We start from the raw sequence: 13,343 nt of genomic DNA, 5'->3' as shown, positions 1-13,343 counted from the left end.
ACTCAGGATGGATCTCAAGGGTATAGAAATTTTCCCTTAAAAGTGAAGGATTTGTCCTCTGTATGAGGCACCCTAACCTTTAGATCCCGCACAGAACAGATGAACCCCAAAATGCCTGGCTTTGAGAAGTTATGAGGATTATGGACAGGAAAACTATAAAACTGTAGGAAACAAAGAACCCACTCTTAAACGGTTCACACCCTGACTCACTTACCTCAAAATCCAGTGCAAAACACCAGTTTGAAAAGTGCCTAGCCAATATGTGAGGGAGACCCACTGACTAGTCTTAAAGAATCTGTCAGAGAGGTTGGGAACTGCTGGAATTCACTCCATGTTCAAAAACACTGCTAGTGATCTCATTTTTGATCAAATGCTAGTGTAACATTTTTGTGATCTCATCCTACTTGCTAAGGCCAGCTCTATGGTAGGCCCCATTTTGGAGCGCTCTTTCTAACCTGCTATAGCCAGAGAGATCATCACCCCACTAAAAGTCTTTCCCACCACCATACCATTGTAGCAGCCACGTGTCATAGTCAGGCCAGGCTTCAGCACAATTCACTGCCACCTTGAAACTGTGACCCTGCCACAGCTGATGGGTACACACAGCTCACACGAGGGTGGTCAAAGTGGATTACACTTTGGGACCCAACGTGACATTTACTGCACAAGGATTTTCCTTCAGGACTGATAGATGAGGATGTTTTGCCTAGTACATAGATGCATACACTGAGAGTCAGAGAAAATGTGAAGACAAAATAATATGAACAAGAAAAAACTCAGAAAAAGTCAGTCATTAATGAAATAAAGATAAACAATTTACCTGATAAAGACTTCAAAGTAGACATCCGGGTATCCAACGGCCTGTACCTGTGGTGGTTTTGTTTTTTTGGCTAAAATTGGGAGAGTGAGGCGGCCCAGGGTGGCACGACACCGGACTCCGGACCAACTGCACGGCCAGGGCTGGACTGACCTGAAGAAAATGTCTGGATTTCTAGAAGGATTGAGATGCTCAGAATGCATTGATTGGGGCGGGGGAAACGCAATACTATTGCTTCCATTGCTGCTGGTTTTCTATTTTTTACAAGCTGGTGGATTATCATAGGTGCAGCTGTCATTCATTCCACTATGGAAGAGTTCAACCATTCATACCATGCCTGTGGTGTTATAGCAACCATTACCTTCCTAATGATTAATGCAGTATCGAATGGACAAGCCCAAGGTGACAGTTACAGTGAAGGTCGCCTGGGTCAAACAGGTGCTCGCATTTGGCTGTTCATTGGTTTCATGCTGGCCTTCGGTTCTCTGATTGCATCTATGTGGATTCTCTTTGGTGGTTATGTTGCCAAAGAAAAAGCCATAGTGTACCCTGGAATTGCTGTATTTTTCCAAAATGACTTCATCTTTTTTGGAGGACTGGTTTTTAAGTTTGGCCGCACTGAAGCCATGGCAGTGAAGACATCTGATTTACTACTACTGTACAGCAGCCCTGCATGGTTATTTTGTTTTTGTTTTTGTTCTTGTTCTTTTTTTACTACTCACTCCCAATTTTTTGTAAAGCCATTTTCTAAACTTATTTCTGAGTGTAGCCTCAGCTTAAATTTGTGTGATACTAAAATCATGAGAGATCCCTATTTAAATAACAACAAAAATCTATTGTGGTATGCATTTGATTAACCTTTGAAATGTTAAAGAAAAATATTTCACATGAGTAATTTTTATTGTTTTGTCATGGTATAATTTGTAAAAATAAATTACAAAAGAAAAAAAAGACTTCAAAGTAATGGTCAAAAAAAATGCTTGTCAAAGTGGACAGACAATGGATGAACACAGTGAGATCTTCAACAAGAGTAGAAAATATAAGAAAGTTCCAAACAGAAGTCATAGAGCTGAAAAATACAATAACTGAATTGAAAAAATACTCTAAAGGTGTACAACAGCATACTAGATGAAACAGAAAAATGCGTCTGTGAGTTGAAAGACAGAGCAAAGAAATTAATTCAGACAAAGGAGTAAAAAGAAAAATAAATTTAAAAACTAAAGATACACTAAGGAACCTTTGGGACAATATCATTCAAAATATCACTTGCATTATAGGAGACCCAGTAGGAGAAAAAAGGCAGATAGAGTCAGAAAACTTGTTTGGAGAATTAATGGCTGAAAACTTCCCTAATCTGGGGAAGAAACTAGACATGCAGGTCCAGAAATTCCAGAAAGTTCCAAAGAATATGAACCCAAATTTATCCACACCAAGATGCATTATAATTAAAATTGCAAATGTAAAATATAGAGAGAAAATATTAAAAGCAGTAAGAAAAAAAAAACTTGTTATGTACAAGGAAAACCCAATAAGGCTATCAGCAGACTCTTCAGCAGAAACTTGCAATCTTTCTTCATGACGCATAGTTCAAAAATAAAAACCTTCCAATCAAGAATTATCTACTCAGCAAGGTTATCATACAAAATTAAAGGTGAGATTAAGAGTTTTCCAGATAAGCAAAAGTTAGAGGAGTTCATCACCACTAAACTGGCCCTATAATAAATGTTTATAGTACATCTTTGAGCTAAAAAGAAATGGCACTAATTCATAATAAGAAAACATACAAAAGTAAAAATCTCACTAAAAATAGGTAAATATAAAGTAAATGTAAGTCAATCACTTATAAAGCAAGTACAAAAGTTAAAAGAAAAAAATAGTAAAAATAACTAAAACTACAATAATTAGTTAAAAGATAAATAAAATCAATAGATCTAAAATGTGATATTAAAAATATATAATGGGCCTTGATGTTTCTCTCTCACAATGATGTTTCCCTTTCTGTCTTTTGCCCCCTTCCCTTCTTTCTAAAAATAAAAATAAATAAAATGTGGGGAGTTAAAATGTAAAGGTTTGGAATGTGTTCAAATTTAAGTTGCTGTTAAGTCAAAACAGACCATTATATATATATCACACACACACAGTTATATATATATATATATTTATATATATAAAGCAATACACACACACACACACACACACACACACACACACAATTATATAAGAACTTCATGGTAACCAAAAAGCAAAGATGTAGAGTAAATAGACAAAATAAAGTGAAAATCTCTAAATACACAATCTAAACATAACACTAAAGAAAGTTATCAATCCACATCGGAAGAAAGAAATAAAACAAGAAAGGAACAGAGAAGAACTACAAAAACAGTCAGAAAACAATTAACAAAATGTCAGTAAGTAAATACCTATCAATAATGACTTTAAATGTAAATGGAATAATTTCGTCGATAAAAATGCCTAGTATGTCTCAATAGAGAAAATAAACAAGACCTTCGATATCCTGCCTTCAAGAGACTCACTCTAGAGGTAAGGGCAGTCTGAAAAATGAGTGATAAAAAAAGATAGTCCACGTAAATGAAAACTCATAGAAAGATGGTGTAGCTATACTTATGTAAAACTAAATAAACTTTAATACAAAGACTACGGTAAAAGATAATGAAGGGCATTACATAATAAAAGGGTTAATCCAGCAAGAAGATATAATATTTGAAATTTTTTATGCATCCAATATGAAGAACAAAATATATAAAACAAATATTGATGGACCTAAAGAGAGACGTTGACAGCAACGCAGTAATAGCAGGGGACTTTAACAGCACACTTCCATCAATGTATAGAACATCCAGACAGAAAATCAATATATGACATATTAGGCAAGTGGAATTAGTAGGTATATACAGAACACTATTCTCAAGTGCTCATGGAACATTCTGCCGAAGTGATCACATGTTAGGACATAAAACAAGGTCAATAAATTCAACAAAATTGAAATCATATCAATCATCTTCTCTGACATATGGTATGGAACTATAAATCAATATTAAAAGGCCAGCGTACAGTTGAGAAATGACAGTCTCTTCAATAAATGGCTTTGGGAAAACTGGACATTCAGATGTAAAAGAATAAAACTAGACCATAATCTTACACCATACACCGAAATTAACACAAAATGGATTAAAGGCCTGACCGAATGTAAAACCTTGAATCATAAAATTCCTGGAAGAAAAGAGACAATAAGCTCCTTGACATAGGACTTAACTATATTTTTGTACACCTTAATCCAAAGGCAAAGGAAACAAAAACATGAATAATTATATGGGACTACATTGAATTAAAAAGCTTCTGAATAGGGAAAGGAACCATCGTCAAAATGAAAAGGGAGAAGATATTTGCAAATCATACATCCAACAGGAGCTAGTATGCAAAATATATAAAGAACTCAAGCAACTCAATAACAGCAACAAAAAGAATTAAAAAATGGGCAGAGTATCTGAATAGACATTTTTGCAAAAAGGGTAGACAGATGACCAGGAAGCACACAAAATATTCAATATCACTAATTATCAGGAAAATGCAAATCACGACTATAATGAGCTATTACTTTATACATGTTAAAATGGCTATTATAAGAAAGAGGCAACAAGTGTTGTAGGGGGAAGAGTAGAAAAGGAAATTTATTGCACTGTTGGTGAGAATGTAAAGTGGTGCAGCCAGTATAGAAAAGAGGACAGAGATTCTTCAGAAAGATAAAGACAGAAATACTATATGATCTAGCTATTTCACTTCGAGTATTTATCTAAAGAACATGAAAACACTAATTTGAAGAAATATATGTTCCCTTGTGCACATTTCAGCATTGTTTACAATGGCCAAGATATGGAAGCAAGCTGGTTTTCCATCAATAGATAAGTGGATAAGGAATGTGTGGAATGTATACAATGGGATACTACTCAGGCCCCCAAAAGATGATGAAATACTGTCATTTGTGACAGAATGGATGGACCTTATAGGAATTATGTGAAGTGAAATAATTCAGATAGAAAAAGAAAAATACCTTACGATTTCACTCATATGCCGAATCAAAAAACAAAACAAAAAAAGCCCCTCCTCTATCTAGTTAAAGAAAACAGACTGGTGGTTACCAGAGGGTAAGGGTGATGGAAGGGATGCAAAATGGGTAAAAGGGGCCCATTGCCTGGTGGAAGATGGTAACTAGGCCTCTGCTGGTGATCACTTTGCAGCACATACAGATGTGGAACTTACATAATGTTGTGTACCAATTTTTTCCCTATAAAAAAGAAAGAAAGAAAGAAAGAAAGAATGAATGAATGAATGAATGAATGAATGAATGAAAGAAAAAGAATAGGGTAAGAACCAGTGGGACATCTATTTTCAAATTTGGTGCAAGTTGTCTCTATTCATGTGAAGGCACTTCTACATACGCTCATGGACTTGACTGTGCATCAAGTTCCCTTGAAGGCCCTTGAGGTTATCGTGTCTGTTATGAGAATAAAACTGCCTGGTGTGTAGAGTGTCTGCGGCAGCGTGCGGAAAGTCTCCATGGTAATCTCTTTAACCTCCTCAGAGGTGAGTTTCTTTTGATCATGGATTTTGAGACAGGATTTTCAGCCTGTGTTTATCTGGGTTACACAGAAGTCCTGCGGTAATTTTGGTCAATAGTAACTACTCTCATATCTACAGTATCCAGAGCACTTGCAGACAAGTAACCATAGGAAAGCAAATCATCTAAACCACTTTCCCAGGTTCTATGAGAAATAGACTGACATTGTTTTTTTAAAAATAAAACGAACAAACAAAGAATGCAAGAGACTAGACAGCTTACAGCTAGATTCCTGGCTCCCACTCACACTCAACTCTCCAGTAGGAAAAAATTATATAGTCAAATATACCAAGTAGAAATGTATCATTACCAATACACATCATATTTCCTCCTTTTTTCTTTGTCTCATATCAACTATTCTCTCTATTGGTTGACACCACTGCTTACTCTTCCAACATTTCCACTTCGTCTTGCCTTCAGCATGCTGGCAGCCATTCCTAAAAAGGAGCTAAATGAATACAGACTTGCAATGTACTAGCACTGTATCTGAAGGCAATGCTGAGAACTCATAACTCCTCCAGTTAGGCCATGGGCCTATGGGAGGCCATGGGCCTATAAGAGACAAAGAGAACCTGAGAGATTTTCTTCAGGGGCAAAGAAAATATCATAACTGTGTGAAGATGCCAGAATGCGAGACAAGGGCAGCAGTGAAGAAAACCAGAGAATTAATGTCTCACCAAATAGCATTAACTCTTTTGTTTAAAAACACTGGTCAGGCAAGTAAAAGGCAACTAAAGTCCAGATTTCATTTGGTTGGCCTTCATATGTGGTTTCACAAAGACCAAAGGAAAGTCTCTCAAATATTGGAGTTCTAGACTTTGTAGCAAGTAGTTTTAGAATACTTTGGGGCTGAAGGACCAGTTGGAATTCCCTTACAAAGTCCTCAAAATTATACCAATACTCCTGGAAACCATATTCCAGGGATTTTCTTGAAGGTCACCCCAGTTATAACAAAGTAGTTTTCAGAAACATCAGCTGACTCCAGCCACTCGCCTCAGCACCACACACTTTGATCCTCTAATTTGGATGAACTGTAAGAGACTTGTTTCTCACTGATGTTTATATGAACTCCACCTTGGCCACTCTAAGCTCTAATTAGCCTTCCCGCGTGGATGAGTAAGAATAGACAGAAGACGGACTTAAGGATTAAATACCTACCTTAATTTTGCTTTTGGTAAGACAGTGGTCAAAATCATTGCGTTCTATCATGCGATAATGCACATTTCTGATAATGTTCAGGTCTTTAAAAACAAGGCCAAGTTTAAAAACATGGAACAGGCTAAGAGATCTCAGAGGGGACGGGGGTGTGGGGACTGGAAGAGATTAGCCAAAGAACATATGTACATATATGCATGGTCCATGGGCACAGACAACAATGTGGTGAGGGCTGGGGGTTGGGTGGAAGGGGAAAAAAGGGGAGGGAATGGGGGACATCTGTGGCAGCATCAACAATAAAATCACAGAGCCAAGTATAGCAGGACAATTAAAATTCAAGGAGAAATCATTAAAATTGCATGGGATTCAGTATGTTATTTAATGCCTCTAACAAGGGTCAAATTCCAGGAACGATAAAAAAAAAAAAAGTCCTGATGTCTGTCATCACACTGAAGACACAGCTAGTTAGAAATGACACTTTGTGAGACATGGCGCCACAGACCTCTCTAAACTAATTTGTAATGGTCATGGTTCCATCTGACTGAGCTAAATCTGTCTGTCAACATAAACTTACTGAATTCCTTTGCATACCCTGTGGTGGGTTTAGTGATAGAAAGAATACCCAAAAGGGAGGATGGACATGTTGATCTAGTGGAGGTCCTATCCAGAGAGGGAGTCAAGAGTGATATGCATAGAAAGATAATTCTCACTTTGACTATATGGAGCTCTACATTTCACAGTGCTTCTCCTTATGCATAGTTTCTTTCTCTTTAAAAAAGAAATTTAATTTATTTATCTTTAGAGAAAGGGGAGAGGAGGGTGAAAGGCAGAGAAACATCCATGTGTGGTTGCCTCTCGCACGCCCCCCAATGGGGACCTGGCCCGCAACCCAGGCATGTGCCCTGACTGGGAATCGAACGGGCAACCCTTTGGTTCACAGCTCAGCACTCAATCCACTGAGCCACACCAGCCAGAACTCCTTATGCATAGTTTCATTACATTTTATAGAGACCCAATATGGGGAAATATACTAATCTAGTGATGCAGGTTATGAATGAATGCTCTAGTCAGACGGTGTTTTCAGACCTCTCTAAATGATTTCTTCTATTATAAAGAACTTGAAAGAAAGCTAGTGTGGCAAAGTATTGGCAACGTCTGCGGTAAAATTTGGTCATCAGTATTTGCCCACCAAGCTTGAGTGCAGCTGGCTTTGCTGAAAATCTATAAGGAAAATGATGTGCTCAGGGATTATGATATCATGATATGATAGCTGCCTCGCTGCCTTCCTTACCAATTCTATTTCAAAAGACATCATTGGGTGATTATTCTTCTTAGTTTTGAGGCTACATTCTCTTTTGTGTAAGTACTGGGTAAAACAGAACTACAACAAGGGTAAAGGTTCGCAGACTTCAGAAAGAAGTTAGGTTTTGCCCACTCAATTTAGAAGTGTTGCAATGCCCTTGGTAAGCTTCAGCTTCATACATAACTCCATTTAAGGGTTACTTATCTGGTCTTTTTACAGATATGACAGGAAAGCACTTTTTAATCCCAAAACACTTGGAGTTTTATCATTGGCAAGTCCTCCACTATTCCTTTCATAACATGGTGACCTTCCTTTTTTAAGTTCACCCCATCACTAAACCCATAACTTGATGTGTTGTAGGGGTGGAGTGAATCCGTGTTGTTTGACTAACTTAGCTCAATGGATTGCAAGCAAAAACATTACAAATCAGTTAAAAAAGGTCTGTGACCCCAAGTCTGATAAGGGGCCAATTACTAACTAGATGTGTCTCTGGGCAGATGACAAACATCAGACATTTTCTTTTTTTTAAACAAAAAGATTTATTTATTTTTTGAGAGAGGAGAAGGGAAGGAGAAAGAGGCAGAGAGAAACATCCACGTGTGGTTGCATCTCGTGTGTCCTTCACCAGGGTCTCGGCCCACAACCCAGGCATGTGCCCTGACTGGGAATCAAACCGGAGACCTTTTGGGTCGCAGGCCAGCCCTCAACCCACTGATTGCCATCCAGGCAATCATCAGACATTTTCTATTGTCCTTGGGATTCAGTCCTGGTTGAAGGCAATGGATAACATAAAAAAGATGCATTTAGCTGTGGTCCCTGTCTTTAAAAATTCCATAGGCTCATGGAGGAGAAAGTTACTGAAATAATGAGAGGTTTAATTAATTAGATGTTTGATAGCTTCATCAGAAGCCATAAACAAATACCCTCAGAGGCAAGGCAGGTAAAAAAGCTAATGGATAATATATGATAGGGAGTGGTAAGGATTGTAATCAAACATAAGTGAGCATGTCCTATCTAAAGCTTTCAAATTTACAATTATTTTAATATGCTCTATCTACCAATATATTGTCACCTGCCCAGGATATCAGGACTCTTTATCTCCCCAGAAGAAGAGGCTTTTAGTGTTAGGGACAAGTTGTTTGTGCAGAAAAGTAAAACTATGTTGATAGCTACATTAAATCCAATTAAAATGAGTTTGTCATAAATAAAGGTATTTAAAATCTATCATGATCTCACCTACAAGTGGAACCTAATCAACAAAACAAACAAGTGAGCAAGATAGAACCAGAGACACGGAAATAAAGAACTAACTGACAGTGACCAGAAGGGACGGGAGAGGGGGACAATGGGGGAAAGAAGGGGAGGGGTCAAGTCAAGGAACATGTATAAAGGACCCATAGACAAGGGCAACGGGAGGGGGGAGGATTGAATGTGGGAGAGGGGGGATGGGCAGGACAGGGGAAAGCAAGTGGGGGAAATAGGGACAAATGTAATTGAACAACAATAAACAAATTAAAGAAAAAATAAAATACATCATGGAGTGTGCATATCATGGAAACAGAATATAGTCATCTAAAGTTATTTTTTCAAAGAACATTTAATGACATGGAGAAATTCTCAAAATATGAAGACTGAAAGGTCCTGATAAAACTCTCCTTTTTTAATAATCCGAACACATGGACATGTTGTGAAAAATAAAGCCAAAATGTTTGCATTAGTTTACTCTGAATAGTGGGTTACCAAAACTTCTTTATTTTCTTCTTTATATTATTTCACAGTTCTGTAATAAAGTATAGTGTTGTTGTAATCAGGAAAAATTGTAATTATACTTAAATAGGCATGCTAATCCTGAGAAATAAAGGTCTTTCAATACAAGGAGAGTAATTGTGTATACAGTAGAGAAAGGGTGAATCTCCCACTTTCAAAGTCATATAACCTAGGCAAATCCATAGAGACAATGCTAAATCTGTCACAATTTGGAAATCGTTCTTGGCGGCTTATGCTAAAATATATGGCGTCTAGCAGATCCTAAACCTAGTTTTATTATCTAAGGCTGTAAATATATACTTTTTAAGATTTACCAATGCTCTCCCTTCTCTGTTTACTAGTATAACTTCCTTCAACTAATAAGTGTATTTCCTAGGATATGTGTGCGTGCGTTAAACTAACTTTAACTAACTTTAGTTGAGTACTTATTTTGTCTCTCGTAGTGTGCTAGGTGTTTTCCAAACACAATTTCACTTAATTTACACAACAGGCCAGAAAATGAAGTACTGTATTCCATAATTTACAGGTGAGAAAGCTGAGACTCGAGAAACTTGAATTATTTGCTCAAGGCAATGTGCACAGTTGCGGAGTGGCAAAGTTGAATCAAGTTCACCACAGTCTGGTCACAATAGGTGTTCCTTCTATGATACCATTTTGGCCGAATGTTTGCTGCCTAGCCTTTGAAACTTGGTTTTCTTTATCTTTAACATGAAGAGTTGACAAGGTAAAAAAACAACACAGGACTCTTTCAGGTCTCACATTTTATGTAGTTGCAATTGCAACCAGCCTCACAGAGAAGTTATGAGGATTTTGTGCATTGCCTTAAAAATGAGATAAGTATGGTACAAAGTCGAGATGTTATTTTAGGAAATAAAATTCCATTTTTTTTCCATCAAATCGCATGACAATTGCAGAGCTGCTTTATCATTCCAGCTGACAGGTCTTCAACAGACAGTTGCTCCTAAGATTTTCACTCTAAATTTCCCAGGCTTCTAAAGTTTTCATCCTAAGTTTCTCAGGCTCTATGTCTCTATGCAGATAAACAAATGTATGCACAAATGCTCTCTCTCTCTCTCTCTCTCTCTCTCTCTCTCTCTCTCTGTGTGTATGTATGTGTATTGACGTGTGGGAGATCTTAGAAAATTGGATATTCTCTTTTGTAATGTGAATAGTCTGGATTTAATTGCATTTTCATATATGACTTGTTTTTGTAGTTTTTGTTTTTCTAAATAGAGCCTACTCGAAGTAGAAGTAGCGTGGAGTACAAATGGAAAAATCACCCTGAAGTAAGTGAAATGCTACTTCACTCTGTCAAGTTTCTTCAAGATGTTTTTTTTTTTAAAAAATGTATTATCACTGGCCTGGTACTATGAGGAACCCGCATTCCCTTTGTGATTCTGTCTGTAATTTAAAGCAGATTTTTAATGAGTTAATTAAAAAGGAAAATCTTTTTCATAGCTATTTCCTACTCTTCCCTAAACTCAGCTTCCCAACAATATTAACCAAGTTGTAGAAAAGCAAAAGCCATTCACTACTGAATTTCTTGTACTAATGGGCACAGAATGCTTTCCTGTCTGTGTAAATGGCTTGCATGTGCAATCCCGAATTCAGCAGGTTTAAATTAAGGAACACACATAACAAATTTGAGAGGGTCTTCTGCGTCTTAGACTACATTTCTTCTTCTTTTAAAAAATGATATATTTAAATATATACACAACACCATGCGTTAGGAGTTAACATATTTTACATGCTTTTGGAGGATGGGGAGGCAAGGGGTATTTTTATGAGCGTTCTAGAAAAAAATCATTTTGATCTGTTCATATATTAAAATCATGTAGCAATGTTTATTGTGACAGAATTTTCGAAAACCAAAGAAAAATCCTTACAAGAAGTTTTAGCATGGGCAGTAGAAAGTAAGTAACCTCTTAAATAAATACTAGTTTAAATATAGGATGGCTATAGCAAATGTTCTATGTTAAGTTGATATAGACTTGATTAGTGATATTTCAGGTGTGTTTAAATTATGTAATGTGATGATGTTGTCTTCGGTTTTTCTTCTAAATCAGTAGACTACAATTTTACACAAGCTAGAATATTTTTATTTTACTCTGTTTTAGTCTGTTGCCAGAAGCAATATAATAGTTTGGAATAAATGAATCTAGGGGTAAATAATTATATTTACAGAAATAAATATTGTGCTCACTTTAGCCACACATATACTAGGAATAAATACTATTGATTGAAACATGTTTAGAATTTGGGATAACATTTTTTTCTAACCTATTCATTCATACAGACCAATTTTTAAGATAGATAATTCTTTGTCCTCATAAAAGTCTCTGTTACATGGATTCTTCTTTGTACTAGTATCTGAATATAGTTTTTTCATACGAGGAATAGCAAACTTTACTAACATTTGGCTTAAAGGCCAGGAATGGAAGTCCCTCTTTTTTGCCCGTTGTATAAACTATTGGACAGAGTTTTAATGTACAGAATTCACATGAGAAGACTTTGCACAGATCTATATTAAAAAGATCCAACATGTTAAAAATTATAGTGTCTATTGTCAGCAATACCGAAAGAAGGTCAATATGGTCAAATCAGGTTCTGTAAGAAACAAGTCAGAGCGGGGTCATTTATGTATTGGCAAGATATTATCACTAGTTTTGCAGCAAAAAACCAGAAGGACTTTCAAGGCTCGATTTCATCTTAAGTCACTACTACCTGCCAAAGATAGTAAACAAAAATAGATAAATAGAAATAAAGGGTACTTAACATGGGTAACTGCAGTTAGTTAATTGGCTTCACTTTCCTTCGTGTTATGTGCAGTTTTTTGGTCTACTGAATTGGGAGAAAACCAGCACAGAAAGTAAAAGTTGCATTTGGATTGTGTGGTTGTTTTTGGATTAACTATGTTGTAAATAGTTTATTTTTTAGTTCCTTTCACAGCTGAACAGTTTAGCTGTCCTTTGGAAATGAGTAAATCCACTTCAGCAGAAGTCCAGAAACCACAGTCAAAATATTTCGAGCCATGTTGTGATGATGACGACAACGTAATTCTGTTACTAGCACATTCTTTAACTGTAGCAGCTGTCTGAAGACTTGTATTATAAATTTAAAAGTAAATAAACAGCAGGTATTAAGCCAAAAATAAACAAACAAAACCTTTTTATCATTTTGACTGGTTTTAATGTCAACTGCTTTGAAAATGAATTGATTCCTTTAAAAGGAACCCTGACCAATCACAGCTGGAATACAGAATACAGCCCAGCCACTACTTTAGGAGATACAGTGCAGATGTTCTGTAATAAAGGGAGGTAGAAATTCACCTGGGTAATCAACTTTGTGACCTCGAAGCTGCTTCGTTGCTTACAGGGATATTCATTTAAGTGAGAGCCACACCTGGTAGTAATGATCAAAATGTGCTGGAATATTTAAGATCCCATCATGCTGACATTCTCAGCAGCAAGTGTACAGCATACGCTGGGATTGAGGATAAAAGGATTGCTACAGTCGAGTTCCAGGTGTGAAGGAGGAGATTTATGACAACCGATTTATTATGACTTTCTTTAAGGCCTAGAATCCCTACAGTAATTCACCTGAAGGGCCTAACGGCACTGCAGTGGTTTGCAAGAGGAACTGATCTACATATAAGAAAGCTTTGT

At 36.7% G+C, this 13,343-nt stretch overlaps 1 pseudogene; it reads left to right on the top strand.

Moving 5' to 3' along the window:
* Window positions 1-963: 963 nt before the first annotated feature.
* The window catches only part of LOC129065365 (transmembrane protein 50A-like), a 71,671-nt pseudogene continuing 59,291 nt past the window's right edge, over window positions 964-13,343 (top strand).

This window comes from Pteronotus mesoamericanus, unplaced genomic scaffold, assembly GCF_021234165.1.
Source record: "Pteronotus mesoamericanus isolate MK-2021 breed Mesoamerican mustached bat unplaced genomic scaffold, CSHL_Meso_final contig_177, whole genome shotgun sequence".
NCBI lineage: Eukaryota > Metazoa > Chordata > Mammalia > Chiroptera > Mormoopidae > Pteronotus > Pteronotus mesoamericanus.
This window is presented reverse-complemented; position numbering and strand designations above follow the sequence as displayed.